General features: G+C 39.0%; 1 pseudogene; it reads right to left on the bottom strand.

The window, feature by feature from the left end:
- Positions 1-3,544: 3,544 nt before the first annotated feature.
- On the bottom strand, positions 3,545-19,698 carry LOC115726800 (annotated as a pseudogene).
- Positions 19,699-21,445: the final 1,747 nt, after the last annotated feature.

The raw sequence follows: 21,445 nt of genomic DNA, 5'->3' as shown, positions 1-21,445 counted from the left end.
ATATTTAATATACAACGTGTCCCCAACGTGTCGAAAATCTCTATTTTTTAGAAATGACGTGTCGACGTGTCGTGTCGTGTCGTGTCGTGTCGCGTGTTCCGTATCAGTGTCGGTGCTACTTAGCATCTGTCTATAGTGCTGACCAATCTATAGATTATCATAGTGTGATAATTCAGATAAGTGGCCTAAGGGATCATTCTGTCTATGTTTTAAAAATATTACCCTAAGCCTTGATGAATTCCAGAACAACGATCATTGATTGGTGTGCAAAATTGACCTGTACTTCCTATATAAGCTGGTATATGAACTCTCTTCAAATTTTTTTTTTTTTTTTTTGGGCTTTTTTAGTATAACCACTAGCGGAGGACTCTAAATCGAATAATAGTATGAATTCTCTATGGATTAACGCTATTCTTTTTCGACCCCCCCCAAAAAAAAAAAAACGCTATTCTTTGTAATTGCATGTACCTCTTCCTTTTTATCTAAACTTTTGGAGATTAAATATGTGTTCGTTTCGTGAAAAATGAATACTATGAAAAATATTTTTCTAAAAAATGATCATTTGTATTGCTTATAATAATTAGTCAATAAAAAATATTTTCATTATCGACAACAACTTATGTCTAAAAATTATCATATTTTCAGCTGATATTTTCGTGGTTGATAAAATGTTTTTCGATCATTCATTTTTGTGAGTGATACAAACGATTATTTTTAGAAAAATATTTTCCAATCAATTTTTTTTTCGCCGATAAAAAAATGAGCCGAAACAATGATATATAATTTACTTTAGGAGTCATCACTAACCTGTCAGGCAATGTTGTGGATCTTGGATATCGAGGAAGATAACAACAGCAGCGACAACATCCTCAAGAGAACAAGAGATGCAGTCATAACTCTTCAGGTCTAGGTTTGATGAGCAGACTGGCTGACGGTAGATATGAACGGCTAGAGCACGAGTTTGGAGACAACTCGGATTGGGATGCTGTGGAAATGTCATAAAAGAAGTGGAGACGTCAACCCAATTCTTCATTTTTAATCAAAGAATTTTACAAGCGAAGGCGAAAACAGAGATATTGCGCTCGGTGGAGAACAATCTTGAATTTGCACATGTACACATTCTCATCTAAGGTTTTGTTCCATTTCTTTTGGTTGCACATTCTCAAAATTAAGTCAAGGTTTTGACCCTTATTTCTCAGGGCAAGGATCTAGGGTTAGTGCCAATTAATAAGTTGGAACAACTTCGTAAATGTAGTCTAGTCTATTTTCGATTTCTAAATCGAAAGGATCCAATTCGAGCAAGTTTCAAATTCAAAAAAGGAAAATTTGTTGGAATTAGTGAAATTCTTTTGATCCAAAGTGTATCGTGCGGGAATCAACCGTTTATGATTCTTTGATAGAAATAAATTAGAAAAAGAGGTATGTTGCTGCCATTTTGAAATGATTAAAAATCACCGAAGTAATGTCTAAACCCGGACTCCATCATTACTCTCGTCCTTTGTCAAATCGCATTCTAATATAAGAAAGAGTTCTGCGGTTCCAAATCGAACATCTATCACATTTATGAGATTCAAGCATTGTAAGGAAATTCAAGGCGTACAAAGAAGTTATGTAAAACCGAGGGAAAAGTACATTAGAAGTGCCATCACTTTTATACGGCGTTCACTTGAGTACCATAACTTTCAAAACGTTTACTTAAGTGCCATAACTTTCAAAAATCGTTCACTTGAGTGCCATGTTGACGTGGACGCCGGAAAAGCTGATGTGGCAGCAGAAAAGTTACTGTAGCACGTCGGAAAAGTTACTGTAGCACTCAAGTGAACGATTTTACTTTGACGTAGCACTCAAGTGAACGATTTTTGAAAGTTATTGCACTTAAGTGAACTTTTTGAAAGTTATGGCACTCAAGTGAACATCGTACACAAGTTATGGCACTTCTAGTGTACTTTTCCCGTAAAACTTATGAGAAGATTTACGTCGGTATGCTTCGACTCCGATATCGAGAAGGCCTCTATAATTTCGAATCGGGAGGACTCATCATGTATTACACTTACAAGATCACATGTAATGAAATTCAAGACGTACAAGAAAGTTAGGAAAAATTTTAAATAAGAGTTTAAGTACTCTCATTTTTACAAATTGGGATATGAAGTGGATGTTGTTTCAAATAAAGGCCTAAAGTGCCCTCTTTATTTCAAAAAAGGGTCTGACTAAGAGCGTTTTCATCATTTCCTTTTGTGATTTCTTTTTCTTTTTTTAATTTTTTTAATTTTTTTTCAGCCCTCGCTGGTCACCGGCCTAGACCGGTGAGGGCTCGCTAGTGAAAATATAAAAAGGAAATAAATGACGAAAATATATGGGATTGAGAAAACATAAATAAAAAAAGGAAAAATAAATGACGAAAATATCCTTGTCATGAATTTTTTTTTTTTAAACAAAGAGGGCACTTCGGGTCCTTATTTGAACAAAATCCACTTCGAGCCCCTATTTAAAAAATTGAAATCAAGCCCTTAATTGAAATTTTCCTCGGAAGTTATGAAAGACTTAGGAGAAGAATATGGCGCTATACTTTGGATCATGGACAAAAGTATGTAGACAAGCCAATTTAAAATACTTTTATTTGGTGAAGTTAGCCGACCCTTGATCCTATATACCCATAGATCAGTTAAACAGCGTGAATTTTGATTTCTAATAGTACCAAAATGGGATAATTACCAAAAAAATCATAAACCTATTGCAATTATGTCATTCAGTCCTAAATATTTTGCATTTGTGCTAATTCAGTCTTGAACATTTTGCATTTGTGTCAATTCGGTTCATCCAATCAATTTTAGCCGAAAATTACTGATGTGAAATGACGTACATTGATGTGCTAATTAAGTCCATCCAGCCTTGCCTGTCCCCGACGAGATAGCTAAAACATGGCTTAAGTACACCCCAAGTGCCATAAGTTGTGTACGGCGCTCACTTTAGTGCCAAAACTTTCAAATCGATCACTTTAGTGCTAAGTTTTTGTAATTTCTATCACTTAAGTGCCAACTTCTTTTAAAAACGGTCGCTTTAGTGCCAAAGCTAACGTGGCTTGCCAAAAATTCGACCCGTGGTATTTTTTATTAATATTTGAGATGACGTGGCTCGGTGAATTGGACACTAAAGTAATCGTTTTTTTTTTATAAATATTGGCACTTAAATGATCGTTTTTAAAAAAAATTGGCACTTAAGTGATCGTTTTGAAAGTTTTGGCATTGAAGTAATCGAAGTTACAAAAACTTAGCACTAAAGTGATCGATTTGAAAGTTTTGGCACTAAAGTGAGCGCCGTACACAACTTATGGCACTTGGGGTGTACTTAAGCCGCTAAAACATGGTCAAAATTGGTCGGATTGACTGAATTGACACAAATGCAAATGGTTAAGGACTAAATTGACAAAAAAAAAAAAGGTTTAGAACTGAATTGGCACAAATATAATAGGCTTATGACTTTTTCGGTAATTCTCTTTTACTAAAACTAATAAGCAAACATCAAGAAGAACTGTCGCCCGCTTAATGGCTTCTTGCACATTCACTGACTGATGCAAGAGTACGCTAACATTGACCATCTCCAGATTTGGGAGAATACTCAACCTTAGCTCAGTTTTATACGTGATTGATTGATTGAAATACATGTTAAATAGAAGATTACTCTCTACTTGGAAGTTTCCACAGCATCCCAATCCGAGTTGTCTCCAAACTCGTGCTCTAGTCGTTCGTATCTACCGTCAGCCAGTCTGCTCATCAAACCTGGATCTGCATGAAGGAGGATTAATTAGATGCAACTTACGAATGAAAATGCAGTAAAGGATACAGAAGAACAAAAAGTAGATAACATATGAATATGATCTTTATCGTTTTTTCTCTAATGCTTTCACAATTCCACCTGTCTATTAGAAGGAACAAGCTTACATATTTTTGAAGTCCCGATACTCGATCTCACGAATGATCTTAGGGTGTGTTTGGTTGGGGGGAAAACTTCATAGAAATGGGAAAATGCTTTCCAGGAAATCATTTTCCAAGAAAATTTTTAGTTTTCCTTTGTTTGGTGATTTATGACCGAAAATATTTCTTGATGTTTGGATCTCATTTGGAAAATGATTTCAATCTCATGACTTTATCTCATCCGAAAAAAAAAAAAAAAAAAACTCATCCAAGCATTCTTCTTACGGCGAGATCCAATCTCCCGATCCCCGCGAAAAGGAAAAAGAATTTCACGTTCTTCCTTTCGGAAGGGAGGATTAGGAAAATTCTATTGATTGCAACTTTCTCCGGACCTTCGGAAAAAGCATGAAAAAAAAGGGCATTTAAAATTATATTTTCTTTTTCTTTTTCTGTTTCTTTCTCACTCCACCACAACTGGCTAGCAATTGTCGTGGGCGAGCTCAAGCTCGACAAGATCCGGCGAGCCTCGAGCTCGTCGCTAGAGAGCCCCGACCTCACCGGCATCAGCTCACCGACCCACATCTATTGCCAATTGCCGGTCTTCGCCGAGGCCCAACGACAGGCAAAGGAAGAAAAAAAGAAAACATATTAAAAATAAGAAAATAAAAAAATAAAATAAATTACTAAAAAATTCGAGATAGCAATTCTAGAAAGTGTTTTTACCTCTTTAAATTTAGGAATTCACTTTTCTAATTGTATGCATGAATTTTCAGTTGAATGGAAAGTTTTTTCATTTGATGAAGTCGTTTTCGGCAAACCAAACGAGTCAAAGTCAGGAAAATCAATTTTCGAAAAACACTTTCACCGAAACAAACGCACCATTAACCCGAGTCGAGAGCCTAATTGAAATATTGAATAATAAGGCATGTGCAAGAACGAAGCGCTAACCTTCAACTATCGTGCAGAGAGCAGACCGCCAGAGATCAGCAGGTACTTCATAATGGTACAAAGCATTTTCTATATCTTCGTGATGCTTCCCTTCCAAGTATAACTGCGTCTTTCGTTGAGGATGTTGTCACTGTGGTTGTCATCGTCCTCAATATTCAAAACCTCAATTCCAGCAATGTTTCGTTTCCGTCTGTAACCTGTTCAGCTTGTTTTGGAGGACTAAGCCGCGTAGGTACTGCGCATTGGCAGAACCGGTGCTTTGGACCATGCTAGAGAATGCGCTCGCTTCATTTGACAGCAGATTCTCTGGAGTATCGTGTTCTGCTACCTGAAGTGTAAGTTGAAAGCATCCCAGTTGATACTCAAATAAGAAAGTAGAAGCTTGACAAAACAGTAATGCATAAATAGTTCGTTGGGATCGCGGTCCTTTGAAGTTGGATCAAATTAGACGGTTAATTATCACTTCTCATTTTTCCAAAATTTCGAAGCGCCTGAAGAACATACTTCAGAGATAAGAGTGGGTTTCAGTTGTACATATTCATGGTGACAAACTGAAAATGCGCATTTCTTGCCAGTACTGGTGTATGCATGATGAATAGCAATGTCAACGACATACTTGGCCGGCATCGAGCACAAGAATTCGGTCCGTATCCATGATGGTGTTAAGTCTGTGAGCGATGATGAGCATGGTGCAGTAGTTGAACTCTTCACGGATGGTTTTCTGGATGAGAGCATCGGTTCTAACATCGACAGCCGCAGTTGCTTCATCGAGAACAAGAATCTTTGATTTTCTCAGTAATGCTCGAGCAAGACACAGCAGTTGCCTCTGTCCAACACTGAAGTTCTCTCCGCCTTCAGATACCTTGACAGGACACACCCAACATCAATAACAACGGAGATCTTTAACTTCGCCTTTCTTAGCTCACAAGAAAGTAACCGACAAACACATATTAAAGCCAATAGAATAATGCAGAGCATTACAAATGGCTGCTTGCATATGGACGATTCTTAACGTATATGAAAGTCAACCTAGTCAATTTTTCTGGACAGCATCTTCCAATCTATGCCCTTCACAAATCAATTTTCAATGGCTAAAATATTTTCCCATTTTAACATTGTCAGGTAACTACTGACAATGTCATTGACAAAAACTCGAATTCAGTAGGAGTTGCTATGATCCTTTCATTAACATCTTACATCTAGTAACTTTATTACAAGCTTACCTCAGCATCCAGACCGTAAGAGTTCCTCCTGATGACATCCTTCAAATGTGCTCTCTCCATAGCCTCCCAGAGGTCAGCGTCATTATGTTCATTGAAAGGGTCGAGATTGAATCTCACAGTTCCTACAAAAAATTCAAAAGAAAAAAAAACTATTTAAGATGGTATTTATTCTCCACAAATAATTGAGTCTAAAGCTTCGTTTTGTAGAAACTTCTCATTCACAGTGATGGAATTCAGTGCACGCAGTTATGATCTATATTGTAGCCCTTGTCGCAGGAAATATCGGACAGCACATGAAGGACAGTGAATTAAGATATTTGAACTGATTAGGACTGTCGGCGGATCGTTCATGTCAACAAGAAAGCAACCGTCCATGAGTAGTTGGCTAAAAAATGGGACTGCATGAACTGTAAGCAGCTCTTGTGAACCAATGCTGGCCCCAAGGAGTTAAGATCTCTGGAGCTCCAATATTGGACATAATAAGTGAGAGAGAGAAACTCTTGGTTATAAATTGGTTTGAGGACATAGCAATATAAACCAGCGAGAAGACCGTAAAGCATGAACTTTGTTAGCAGAATTTCCTACGGAAGATGAGAGAGGTTGGCGGAAATGGGGGAGGGAAGAAAGAAGCGATTTTAGCAAACAATGTTCAGTTGATCAAAGGATTTCAGTACCTACCCGAGAAGAGAACCGGTGATTGCGGTATGATGCTAAGGACTTTCCGCAAATCTTCCAGTCCTATTTTGGAAGTGTTGCACCCATCTATCAAGATTCTTCCTTTTTCCAGCTCGACAATTCGGAACAAGGCATTTATCATGCTAGATTTTCCAGCACCGGTTCTTCCGACTACTCCCAGTTTCTCACGGGCCGCTACCGAAAATGACAGTCCATGCAAGATGGGAGGAAGTTCAGGTCTGTAACGAAGAACCACATCTTCGAATGTAATTGATCCAGATGAAGGCCAGCTGGAAGGGGGACGGTTGCCCTCTATGATGGCCAGAACCTCGGAAGGCAAATCTATGTACACACCGACACGCTCTACGGCATTTAGACTGTTCTCAGCATTGCTTGCTTGTCTCAAAACACTGTTCAAAAGGTTCGTTATATTCAAAGTGTAGCTGAGGAGGAGACCCACAGATGAAGCAAACGCTGCTCTGTTTTCGGCTGTTCCAGTCTGCATGACTGCAAATGTCGTGGTCAACCAGATCATGATGCCTCCTAGAGTCCCCAACCTTATGTTGAGCCAACGGTTGGAACTGATGCTGACAAGGGTGAATCTGATGTTATTGTCGTTTATGGTGGCCAACCTATCATATGCGTGATATGCACGTATTGTCGACAAGCCATTCAAGGCTTCTCCGAATTGCGCATAAACTGGAGATCTGGTGATTGAATCCAAGCGTTTCACTTCACGAGATGTATTCTGTTAACAACCACAAGGCAAACATTTAGAAAGACAATGATATAACTTACAAATAGGTAGGCCACTGGTAGAGGACGAAACATGCATTAGAACAAGAGATGTAATGCTATCGATCAATCAAAAGGATGCACTGTTAGCCATGATGATTACTGCCCCCTCTTCCAAAAAAAGAAAAATGACAAAAAGAGGGCTAGCATAAGAAATTTTGGGTCTGAGCCCTTGGTGCTCTTAGTCACTGTTTCATGCTTTCTATTGTAGAAGGATTATGGAAATTGTGTTGCGAAATTTCCTCTTTGAAAACATTTAAATGACGGTGTGTGGTGACACAAGCATAACAAAAGAAGGCAAATAGAACATGAAAACGTCGGCATGTGTAGCAAACAATAGCCGACCCCACACAGTGGAACGAGGTTTGCAATTTTTGCTGTAAGCAGCACAGAACATATCACTTTGTATGAAAAGACATTATGGTCCGGGCAAATCTGCGCTCACCTGGTAATACAGATAAGCTGCATAAAACAAGATCAAGAGCGGCATTATGGCCCAAAGAGAGATTGTGCTCACAATTCCTATAAGCACAAAACTCGAAAGTAGCTGCCAGACTTGGATCATAAACACATTTATTTGTATGGCGATATTGCGATCTATGCCGCCTAGATCCTTGGCAAACCTGTTGATTATTCTTCCCATTGGGTTGGTGTGAAAGAAAAGCATCGGAGCCCTTAATACAGAGTGCAGCATAGAATCATGCAATCTTTTTGCTGCACGAAGACTTGAAATAATCACCCAATAAGCATCAATCAGTGTCACAGTCACCTGATTCACAGAAACATGGGAGTCGTCATCGAAGTTGCTAGAAAGGCGTACCCTTCAGTTGACATATTCCCACATCAACCAAAGACTCTAAGATGCAGAAATATAGCGAAGCTAGCAAATAGTCTATTTCGTGGTACGATAACTCAGATTTTCTTCAAGATTACATCATTATTTCTGCACTAGAAACAAAAAGTTGTAATACCACTCGGGGACTATGAGGGATTGTTGTGGCTTTCCCACATCATCAACAATCAAGAAGGAAATTATAGGAGCGCAAGCTACTGCATAAAAGATTGTAAACTTGGAGAAACTAATTTGAAGATCTAACTGAATTTTAACATACCTGTCCAAAGGACAGGACTGCGTAGATAAATATGAAAAGTCCTTGTCTGTAGTTCTCCGAAGTGCTTTGATCTGTCCAGAAACTCAACCATGTGCTACTTGAAAGTTGAAGAACTTCATTGGATACATAGCATACAAAGACCACTGCCACCACCCACAGGCCTCCCTGTGCCCCTTTGTACCTAAAAATAGATTTAGCGGAAAAGGAAAGTCAGTTCATATGCATGTCACAGATAAGTAGCATTAGTGCCGTGTCATTCTATGCAATGTGGTCCAGATTTATGAAGCCTCATAGAGATAGAGGGAAAAAAGCATTTTACAAAATAAAACACAGTGTTCGGGTTTCAATTACGAAATAAGCATTTAGTGATGAGCACAAAAAATAGTTATCACGTGGACGAAACCTAAGCATCATAGGAATAGGTACATTGTGTGCTTGAGATCATTTAATTGGCTTATTTGAACCCTGTTCCTGTTGTAGAATTCAAGAAAAATTTTAAGTCATGAAGTTCTTATCCATAACTAAGCCTTTTCTGTAAATAACCTGCCTGTACAACAAGTGTTAGAAGATGAAACTTCATATCATGCATTTTAGTACCTGTTCAGGACTTTCCAACTCACGACGCCTGTTTCCCGTTCCTCTTGCGTAATAAGTACTGACTTCCCTCCTTCACCTTTCTTCCCACGATCTTGATCTATTGGCAATTCGTTAACAATGCTGTTAGCCGATGGTTTGGATGTCTTCTCCTCTACATTTTCCTTCTCCCCCTCCTCATCCTCTTCTGTTTGTTCCTCCATTTTTCCTGCATTCTCCGTAAGTTTCTGGAACAGTATCCCACTTCTAGAGAGCTCCTCAAAAGTCCCCTCCTCTTTGACCATTCCTTCATGAACCAAAATGATTCGATCTACCTGAGGAAGAAAATGTAGCTGGTTGGTGACAAGAACCCGGGTCTTTTCTCGCAGCTCTTCCTTGATACAGCTATTGAACACCTGTAGGTGATTGCGGGTTAGCATAAGCTAATACATGAATTGGCCTCAATTCAGAAGAGATGCTACTGATTGGAAGATCTATAAATGTGGAACTAAAGCACACTTCAGACTTGGAGTTTAGTCGAGCCAAAGGTTATGATGCGCCATTTTATTAAAAATAGAAAAAAGAAACTGGTGAAACAAAGACAATAACAGATATACCCAAATTGAAGTTAAGAAGTCCCAAATCAGAAAATGCTTATGATTATTGAAATAAAGGGAAGGACTGTTGGATCAATATTCTTATCCTTGTTTAACTGAGAACATGCTTCGCATGAAAAGCTTTTCTGGTATACAAGTACTCATTAATGTCGTTCAACATCAATTAATTGCTACATCTTTGGTAATCTGAAGTGACTAATATTCTGTGTCATGATTTTTATACCTGCCGACCAACTTGAGCATCCAGAGCACTAAAAGGGTCATCAAGTATGTAAACATCTGAATTCGAGTAAACAGCCCTGGCCATGGAAACCCTTTGCTTTTGCCCTCCGCTTATATTTACCCCCCTTTCGCCGATCTCGGTAAGATCACGACCCTGAAAAGTAAATGAAACAGATAATTAATGGATCACATTCCATATTAATAAGAGAGTCTTGCAAAGCACTGAGTCCCACTTAACTGGAAGCAAATCGAGATCATGCTCCAACTCGGTTACACTGACCGCTTTGCAATACCTTTCCGCGTCAAATTCAGACCCAAATAATATGTTGTCACGCACCTGATATCACATACTTGGCATTAGAACAAGAGATAAAATGATGGTAAGGCACGTAACATCGACAGAAAAATGAAACCAGCAATGTGCAACTTACAGTGGCATTGAAAATCCACGACACTTGAGGAACATAAGCAACAGTTCCTCGTATAGCAATGCGTGAATCGGAGACAGGAGGGAGTTCCCCGAGCATTGCGGATATGAGAGATGTCTTTCCTTCTCCAGTACCACCAACAATTGCAACTAAGCTGCCAGCTGGAATGTCCAGATTGATGTTCGACAATGTGGGTTTTTCTGCCTGAAGTCAGCTGAAAATTTAGTCTCCGCTTGAAATAAGACGTTGCAACAAAAAGACTGGAAACCACCACAAATGACCATTTAGTTTTCCTGAATCATTGAATATCAGTTAGAAAGACATAGTTACATTAACTTGAGCCTTCAAAAATGAAGGCAAAAGAGACAGATTCACCCGGAGAAATTATGTTCTCTGAGTTTTGTGTTCAGTTATTTGGCTCCATGGCCATTTAGCAAGATGAATTTATCCCAAAAAAATTACACTTAGAAATTAGCACAGGTTTCCTTGCATGATTGGTCACCTTTTTGGAAGTTTTGAGAGCACTACTCAATTAAATGCTTTAGCTGTTCAATGAAGTGTGCTTTAAATTTTGATTATGGCATCAATTTCGGGTTCAGAAAAAATTTATAATATGCCCTTATCCTTCAAATCATGACAGCAACAATTATTGTTTAAAAATGCATTATCACTGGTGTTACAACCCCTAAAGCCTAGACAATTCATACATACTATAGTCAACAGTTTATTCACATTGAAAAGGGAAAGGGTAAGTGATTTTGCCAGACAAATTGAGGCATATGGTCATTTCACCTTTGCGTCCCATGAAAAGTGCCCATCCTTGATTGAAACAGCTGGCTGTCCTGGCTCAATCGGTTGATTTGGAACTAGAACTCTCTCTTCTGTTAAAAATAGTTCCTCCAAACGCTGCAGGGAAACATTCGCCATGACAACCTGGGAAACAAAAGTAAGATTGGAAACTGAACAGATTTTTGCATGCACAGTTAAAATAAAGTTGCTGGCTCTAATATCGAGAATATGCATCAGTTTTGAGAAAAGAAAATGTCAAAAACCGTACTAAGCACAGAGCAGAAACTCCGACTCCCACATTCCAAATATTGTAAAAGCAGTTTAATGAAGAGATAAAATTGCAGATTAAGTTACCACAACATCACTTTGACATTACTGGTTTAACCTTCGACTAATTAAATTTCTTTTGTTTATGCTATTTTAACAACAGACAATCAGTTTAGCTTAAACAAAAATGTAGTATGTGGCAAATGATTGTCCACTTTTCGCACGCTTTATTGTCCAACTCAAATAATAAAATGCATAAGTAGGATAATCTGCTGCAGTTCACCTCTGATATTCTGTTTTATTCATCTAGCAAGTTTGATATTGTCAATCATTTTCTTCTTCGCTAAAGCCAGATTAGTTAATACTTAACCGAGTGAGGGTATCACGAACAACATATCCGAGGTACATAATTAAAAGTAAAAGCAAAATGATAGATCCATTATCCACATAATAACTCCAAGTTAGACATTGACGATGGGGTAGATTAGTAGACTGTTATATTAGAGTGACAGAGATGAAGAAATGAGGGTAGGATGAAGTGAAAGAACCTGAGAAATCAAGCTAGGGAGCATGTTTAAAGGACCCCGTCCGCAAAGAGAGAAAGTGATGTAAACGCCCTCGCTGGTGTCAAATCCCCACCAAGCAAAGTGAATGTCCCAAATGAGACTACAGTTACCATGACGGGCATGCTGTTCATTACGAAGTTGTTGAACTGCCACCAAAACTAAACACTCAGACAAATGAAAACCACCTAGCATTATGGAAGGAGAAAATGTCATTTCCATTAGCTCTCTCGCCCGCCTGACAAATGGGGTCCATCCAAATTCATTTGTCGACTGCTATTTGAGAAACAAATGGAGACTATTTTCCACTCACTTTTTGGTAACGAATCTGCCGATTCAAAAACAGCCAGTATACGTCACTGGCTACTCAGCTTACACAAAACGGTGATCGGAGCCCATGACCAGATGCATAATTTGACTCAGTAAATCAATCACCTTTCTCGATTTTACACTAACTTATTCTCATGATGTATGAAAAGAAATGGAGAACTTGAATTGCTTGCACACGAGTTCCTATGAAAGTATTTCAACTGCTTTCAGTCAGCATGATAAGTTTTCTGCAGACCAAAAGCCAAGACAGGTCGTTCCATAAATAGAGTGTTTTCACAACTCTTTATAGACACAAGCAATATCCTTCTCTCTGTGATGCGGACGCATGCATGTGGAGGTGTGGATGTGCATATGTGGGTGTGCGTGCGTGCATGCGTACATATACATTACGTCCTGGCATTATTGGGGAAAGCAACAATTTACCAACTGTCAATGCAGATGATAATTCCACGATCAGAAGGCATAAGATTTTCTTAATTTTAAATTAGTCCATACCGCATTTAGTAGTTGCGCTCTACGGAGCCATGAAAGTTCATCACTTCGTACTTCTTGAACCCTATTTTGAAAGCTCTTTTCCCAAGCATAACATCTGCAACAATTTTTCCAATGAATTCGTTATATGATAAAAGTAGCCATAGAGAAATGAGGCCGGGCTTCCTGCTTATTCAACATACTTCACAGTGTCCATTGCTGCCAAAATTTCATTCATGAGGCTGACTCTCTTGTCAGTCCGCTGCAGCCCTTCCTTGGCCACTTTTCGCATTTTTCTGATTATGATGATCTAATTCACATGGAAATGACAAGAACATGTAAGACAATTCATTGACAGAAAGAGGATTTAATCATGATGTGAATGCTAATCAATGATTTGAGAGTGATGATGTAGCGCAGAAAACCCCTTGCAGCTAATTACATATCGAATAACATAGAGTCTGTGAGTTTGAAAATTTTTTACTGAGCAATAAGCGGAGTCGGCAGAGATCACTAATTTTAACTCATGGAACTCTGTACTTGCTATTTTTCTTGGGTCATAGAGGCAGTAATCACTAATTGCATTCATATCTTAAGCAACCAGATTAGGCTTTCCTAGAGCATGCGTTGTAGTACAGAGCGTCCTGCCTACATGATGTTGCCATTTCAGCAATACTACTCCTGATACAGCTAGATCAGAACCTAGATCAGAATGCCCTTCATAAAAATTAAAGTTAAAGAAAAGTGGGACCTCCATGTCCGCACAAATTCTAACATGTATATGCTTTAACTTAACTGGCTAAATGTTACAAAGATCATGGAGAGATGGGTGTTACAGATACGGAGAGGACAAACTCTCAAGGGAGAGAGAGAGCACAAGCGTACTTGCAATGGGATGGTGAGGACAAGCATGAGAGTTCCAAGCAGCGAAGCAATGCCTAATTGCTGGTACAGAAGCACCATGGCAATGACAATACGAAATGGCGCCGACCATAAGTTGTGCAGTTGTTGGCATATTTGCTGAACAATATCAGGTATCGCGTCAGATGTAGTTCATAAAATTTTCTTTTCCACATGAAGATATCACCATTGACTTAACTAAATCATGTCGCAGCAATAAAGAACTATGGTACCAATGTCACACTCATGTCTGAGGTGAGAATCTCACCTGAATTGCTTTAGCATCTGTTGTTATCATGTTTGTTATCTTTCCAGATTGGAACTTCTTGCGACCCTCGTGAGTGAGTCTCAAGGATTTGCGGAAAATGGCCGCCACCTACCAATGCGGTTGATTAAGCTATTTAATTGATCTACTATGATAAACGACGAAGAACGAACTAGACAAAATATCTGATACTGAGGGTTTGCACACACATCTGGTAGAGGTTTTACCAAAGTTGACCTCAGCCTAAATCCCGTCCGAAATAAATTCTGAAAGTACTGGGCATCGCAAAGCACGCCGAACAACTGAACAAAGTCCATTCAGAAGTCAATAACATATCGAGAAACAGCAATTTTGACATATCTTATGCATGAAAGGACATGATCATGGAATAAGATTCAAAAGCAAGAGGCACCAACAAATTTATGTAGACAATATATGCATATCCAACAAACTTGATTTACCATTTTACAAGGGTGATGACGATATTTGTTTGACATGTTTCACTATAATAATTAAACAGTGTGCAAACTAGAAGGAAAGGACTCTGTCTCTTAACATAAATCAAAACCTTGACATAAAACAAAGAAAGGATCATACCAAACCAACGAGAATAAAAAAGGAACAGATGTAACCAATCCATGCCGGGTCCCCTCTTTGCATTGACTGCATGTTGCAAAGAAAGATACTTTAGAAAAAAAAGGAGGAGAAAAAAACAACTGATACCTGGAAAAGCAACCTGCGTCTAATTGAATCCACCATGATGCTGAATAAAATACAAAAATAAAAGGTCAGTCTATGTGCAGAATATTTTTCGCCATGGAAGGCAAGGCGATTGAGACTTCAGATAATGTACCAAGAGAATACAAGAAATAAGATTCTTATTGAATCAATCATAATTCCTGTAGTCATCATGCCATTTCTGTTCATTTCTTGTCCTGTGTATACTGGAGCAGCTTCTCTGTCACGACATTACATGGAGCACACCGAAATAATTTCTAGAAGATGAAATTTTACCCTAAGAAAAGCATGTTAGCTCTCTTTCTGGGGGGTCTGCCCCCTATGAACAGCCCTTCAAGTTTTTCATCCAAAGAATGGTCTGTCAAACAGTATTCTAATCATTTGAAGAGCAAGGTTCCATGGAAACAATTTTCCGTAACAAAGCGCATATTTCTAAAAGATAAAAACTCATAACTTTCATCAAAATATTAAAACCAGAGTCCCGCATTGATTTAAAAATTGATGCCTACACATTCACCTGAGAGACACACACACACACATGGAACAACTTACTTGAAGGAGGTGGTTCAGCAATGTGGGCCCTGCAAACTGGGAAAGATCACCCCCAATCTGTGGTTATTCATGTAAGAAAGAGTTACTAAGCTTCGAGTGAGCGTTGCATATTGAAGTAAACAGCATGCTCTTGAAGGATCGTTGTTATAGCGATTGTTCAAGCTCAATCACTAGACAAAGCTTTAGAGACTCCAGTCATTTAGATATTCTTTTTTTCTTTCAGATTCATCAGATTTTGTTGTTGTGCTCAACAGAAGTTATTATGCAACGTGGCATGCATAGTATATGGCCATCATCATTCTACTAGGAAAGGAGTTACAACATTTGACTGAGCACCCATTCAACACATATGAGGAATTGGGATGAGTCTGTCATTAAAATAAATCATGAGGGGTAAGTATGATACCTTAAAAAACCCTCCCAACCAAAACCTGAAGAAGCAAAGCAAACAAATAAAATGAGAAGGGGAACATTCAAACAATGAGGTAACTTACAGAATAACACTGTACAAATGTCAGTGCGCTGTCAAATCGAAATTGGAATGAAGAATGGGAAATGAGATGCAATTCAACCACTACCTTCCCCCTAGGCTGTTGTTCAAAGCTCTTAAAAGCCACGGTTTGGGCCTTTGAGACTCTTTGGCCCAGCATTTCTGGAATCTGGAAAACAAGATGAAATTGCAATGCTTTAGGATTGTACCTGTACACACAAAAAAGTTTGAAATACTGCTAAAGAAAAGTGATCGACTCGAACCTTTTAATCAGCGTCTCAGTCTGATCCCAAGAGTCTAACTTCCAAACATCATTCTCAGTAATTGGTCTCATGTAGCCTTGCTGCATAAGTGGAGTCATCCACCCAAAGGATATCCCTTTAAGAGAGAGAGAGAGAGAGAGAGAGAGAGAGAGAGAGAGAGAGAGAGAGAGTTACTGTCATTAACGATAAAACAATAAGCTCCAAATTAATAAAACACAACAAAATCCAAGGTTCCATTTCACTAGTATCCCAAAGAAAGGTCTCATCTCACTTGTTTTTTCAAGCAAGGCAATTATATTTTGCCTCAGGGTACAAGAGATAAGCCCAAACCGGGAACCAACAAATGCCACCGTCAGAAACCAAGCAAAACACAACAAAATTTGACTTGTTAAGCAGACAGAATCTGAAATGTCAAATTACTAGTTCATTATCAGTTCTTATTTGAGAATGACAGGCAGTTCTTTGACATGTCAATGCATAAAGACTAGCTGAGCGGTCTAGTCCTACGGAAACCAAGTCACATAGTCGGAAAGAAAAAAATGAAGTTCACGTGTCACTCACTGGAAAATATGTTGACATGTCTTTCGGGACAAACTTACTCCTCTGCAGGAAGAGCCTCATATTCAACACTATACAGAGGCTCAGGTCGGATCATTGTATACCCTGGATAAGGGTCCACGTTCGGAGCATAGACTAAAAGAAGAATCCCAAATAGAACCTACATCAAAAGAAGCACAAAAAATAAGAAGATTTAGTCAGGATTCTTTAGATCAAGGTTCCAAATGACAAAAAAAAAAATATCAATAATTGCCGATGTCCATATCAAGTCTGTTAACTGATGGATCCCAGCAGAAGCTGTTTGGTCAAAACGTTAGGAAAGTTATAAACAGATGAGGCAGGTGTAAGAGTTTATTGAAAGAGAAGTAACCTGGCAAAAAACTGTGCTGAGACAAAGACAAAGTGCAGACCTGCAGGAGCAAAAGAAGAAGGATGTTAGTCCTCCCTGGAACATGCTGAATATTGATCTCAAACTCTAAAACAATGTGATGCAATATAAGAGAAAGACCTGGTTACAAAAGGTTTTCGTGTCCCTTAGGAAGATTTCCAATTCTAAAAGTTGATTGAGTAAGGCAACTAAACCAATGATAGGCTATCATCTTTGACCAATCAAAATTAGTTTCCCATTTTCAAAGGGAGATCAGAGTGTCACCTTAACTATGGCCACTCAACAAAGACATGCTTTCAGAACTTACTTATACAGTATGAAAGCTATCAAGTATGAAATAGTACTACTAGTCACATGCGCCAGTTGAAGGAAGCAAATTAGCCATATTGCAAGTCATGCATGGGAAAATCTTGCAAATCCCTCTTTGATGATTTAGCAATTACATATATTTAGTAAAGCAGTGTTGCCACCAAGGCGAAAAATTGCACACTCTAGAGTTTTTTGTTTTTTCGGTCGAAACACTCTAGAGTATTTCACCATTAGGAAATTTTATTCTTTTGACTATTATCATCAATCTGCATAGTTTGGAGAGAGAGAGAGAGAGAGAGAGAGAGAGAGAGAGACTAACGACGTCACTATAGTTCTCTACTTGCATGCAAGTGCATGTATAGGAGAACATAAGTTGCACATGCTCTGAAGTATGAACAGAAATGCTAAATGTCTGCTGATGGATAAAAACTAACCTATGATGCTGATAGTGGTCTCTCATCGAGAGGATGAGATTAAGCATCACAGCTTCCCCCACTAGAACATGAATGAGTCCAAACCACACGTACCACCTGAACTCCCGGATGTAAACATGCATTTCCAGGCCAATCATAACTAACATGCAGCACCACGCAAGAGACTCTACGGTTAGCGAAACCATCTGCCAAAGAAAAGAAGAAGATTTTATTACAAGCGAATCAGACTCTCAGTTTGCCCACCAATGATAAACAGCATCATTGGAGATTGTTACAGACTGGAGTTCTGCAGACTTACAGTAAGACACAGATTACAAACTATGATGGTCAGGCATAAGTCGGCAAGCGGCACCGAAATTTGCAGTATTGGCAGCAGCAGAAACACAGTTGTGGAATTTAAAATTTAACCGTAAGTGGTAGCCAATTCGCTTCCTCAGAGGGTTGAACTTGGAACCAACGGAAGTTGAAAAACTCACATTTGCAAAGAAGGATGTTTCCATTTAGTTCATCGCTTCTATCAAAAGACTAAGTTCAATATTACCCATAATGTAGCAGTGACGAGGAATGCTGCAGACCCACGAGGATTTACTGGTGCCATGCTTCTTTGAAAAGAGATCAGTTGAAACAGAAAACGGAAAGGAGAGTGGATGTGCTATTCAACAATTTCAGTCTATTGCTTTTTCATATGTTAAGGTTGAACAGCTAGCTAGCAAATGTAAGCTTGTTAATAGGTCTTACAATATGAGACTCTGTCCATGTGCACGATCATGCGCGTTAAACAAAATAACCAGCGTATCAAAATTGTTCATCAAACAAAGAAGTACTACATGAATTGAATCTAGGTTCTCGATGCAGTAAAATTCCTACCTCATATGGAAAGAGGCTAGTCTGACCATCCAAATTGAAAACTGAAAAGCCCATCACCAACCTCAGCACAGGCTCCGCAGCACAGTAAAAAGAAAGCAATCCCAACATGTAGTTGTAGCTTTTCGACCTCAAACGGTATCTCTGGAATTTCGAAGTCCTCTTAATCAACCAAATTCGGTAGCAGCAGAGGCCCAGAAGAACCAAATGGGATATGGAAATGACCAAGGAATCAACGGCACAAGGTGTGTACGCACCGAAAGCGCTGTCCGCAGTCCTTGCCCAAATCCCATTCTCCGCTGGCCGGCAATACCAATCCAACGGCTCAAAACCCATTTTTCAAATTAGCAAGTAAGGTATATGCTCATAGTTCAACAAGTAATTTCTTCTTTGCTTTCCAATCAAAAATGAATCCTTTCCTACAACAGCAAGAGTCCATCACAACTGCTTCAGTCAGAATTGAACCATACTCACTTCAGAAGTCTCATTAATCAAAAAGGTCCCCCGAATCAATGAACATGTTCAGAAACATCTCTCATGAATACCGCAGGGAATTTGAAGTTGAAATAGGTTGAGCAAGAGAAACCCACTATGGTGAAATCACAAGAAGTCACTGGGTATATGTAGATTGAAGAGTGCAATGCAAGCAAAGTCACGGTCCATCGCTCTTTGTTCCAAACTACAAACCCAGTTAAATTTCCTCAACTTGACTTGAGCTTTAACGAGTCCACAATCACCAAAACAATGCATTGAGCTATGACCCACAAGAAATTAGAACTCCCATTTGCCTCAAGCATAGTACCAAGCAATCGCCTCAAACAAAATTAGAAACAAGAAAGAACATATAATGCCACAAACACACGCAGAGGGGGGGGGGAGAGAGAGCGAGGAGAACCTGCAAGACTCTTGAGCTGCTTCTTGTTGAAATGGCTTGTGAATATACATAGAGAGTGACTTGAAATAGACCGTCAAGGCAGATGAATCATCACCAAGAGAAAGGAAAGAACAGAAAAACAAAAGGAAAAAGGAATGAAAGAAGGGTCAAATGAGACATTGCCCGCTAACACAGGCAACCGTCTCACGCGTGCTGAAACAGAGGAGGACGTGATGGAGAAATCTTTTGCATGATTGATTATGTTTTATAGTTTTCTACGTCCCTATGTTTTCGGCTTCTTCCTTGGACTCACTATCAGATCAATTTAAAAAAAACTAAGGACGGGAACTCTCTTTCGGAGTCCATTATGATCATCTGGACATATTCGTAGACCGGCATAATCTACCTGCATCATTTTGGGATGCAACCTCTTCTCTCAAACGATTTTTTGTACCGTCTCTAGTAGTATTGTAAATTCATTAACAGATTGCAGCCTTTTTAAGTGTAGAGGATGCTGATGGTTCCCCTCATATAACATAAGGGCTATTTTTCCAGTTGTCTGTTGGGCTTGAGATTATCTTCCCTTTAAGCGTCCCTTGGTAGATCACCGGTCCCCCATCAACTAGCGTATGAGACACGAATTTTGATGAACCTTGTCGACATTTGTCTCGAACATCCACTATCGAGATACTGCAGGAAAAGTGTCGAAAAAGTCCTAAACATTTTACATCGATGTCAATTCAGTCATAAATCTTTTATTGGTGTCAATTTAATCCTAAATATTTTCCATTTGTGCCTATTGAGTCCATCCGGCGAATTTCGGCTGGAAATTACCGACATGAATATTGATCGTTCCACGTGGCACGGCCAACGCCGACGTGAGTATTTGTTTATATTTTTAATATTTTTTTCTTTTTTTCTCTTTTCTTTCTTTTCTGTATTTTTTTTTTTAATTGAGGGCCGGCGACGGCCCAAGGTCAAGGTTGACGCCAAAGGGAAAAAAGATAAGGAAAAAAGTGAAAAAGAAAACTAGAAAAAAATAAAAAAACCAAAATGTTATAAAAAAATATTTTATTATTTTTTATAAATTATCCACGTCAGTGCGGGAGGTGCCACACAGGACGGTTAGCGTTCACGTTAGAGATTTCTAGCCAATACCACCAAATTGACAAAATGTAAAAAAAAAATTAAGACTAAATCGGTAAAAGTTCAAAAGGTTTATGACTTTTTTGACAATTTTTCCCGTCTTTTTTTATTGTTGTAGGATTGAGTATCTATAAAATTACACAAATTAGTTCTGTCTTTGGTACCCAAATATATTTGGGTCCTTTCACGTTAGATAGAGACAAATAATGGAATTACTTCCGTTATGCGAGAGTTCTTCTCATGCACGTCGTGCATTTTCACCGTATGTAACAACATATGGTTCTACCTTATCAGCTTCTCATTCTACAGGCCGGCCTTTACATTTTTTTGGTTTTTTCCTCACGAAGATTTTGAACCTTTTTGGTAAGTAAGGCTACCTTTTCCATCGGTGTCTTCGTTCGATGATGTATTATCATCTGCATCAAAAGGGTTAGCATTTGAGAAAACAGCAGCCCTTTTTTACCTCTCTGAGTTGTAACTCTTTGTTTTTCAAGCTCGACCTCGTAAGCTAGGAGAGCTCCCACGAGCTCGTCCAAAGACGGCGACTGGATTTTAAGGGTCTCCCGAAACTCGGGGGGCGAATCCCGAGGAATGTGAGCCCTACGTATTCCAACCCCGGGGATCTTGTGCCGGGTTTAGATGTACTGAGCTCACATGCACATATATTGCTCGAGAATTTCGCCGTACCAACAGCAGTAATAAATAAACTTTGCTTGCTTGGTGCAGCTGACGGGTAC

Source organism: Rhodamnia argentea, chromosome 9, assembly GCF_020921035.1.
Source record: "Rhodamnia argentea isolate NSW1041297 chromosome 9, ASM2092103v1, whole genome shotgun sequence".
NCBI classification, from domain to species: Eukaryota; Viridiplantae; Streptophyta; class Magnoliopsida; order Myrtales; family Myrtaceae; genus Rhodamnia; species Rhodamnia argentea.
This window is presented reverse-complemented; position numbering and strand designations above follow the sequence as displayed.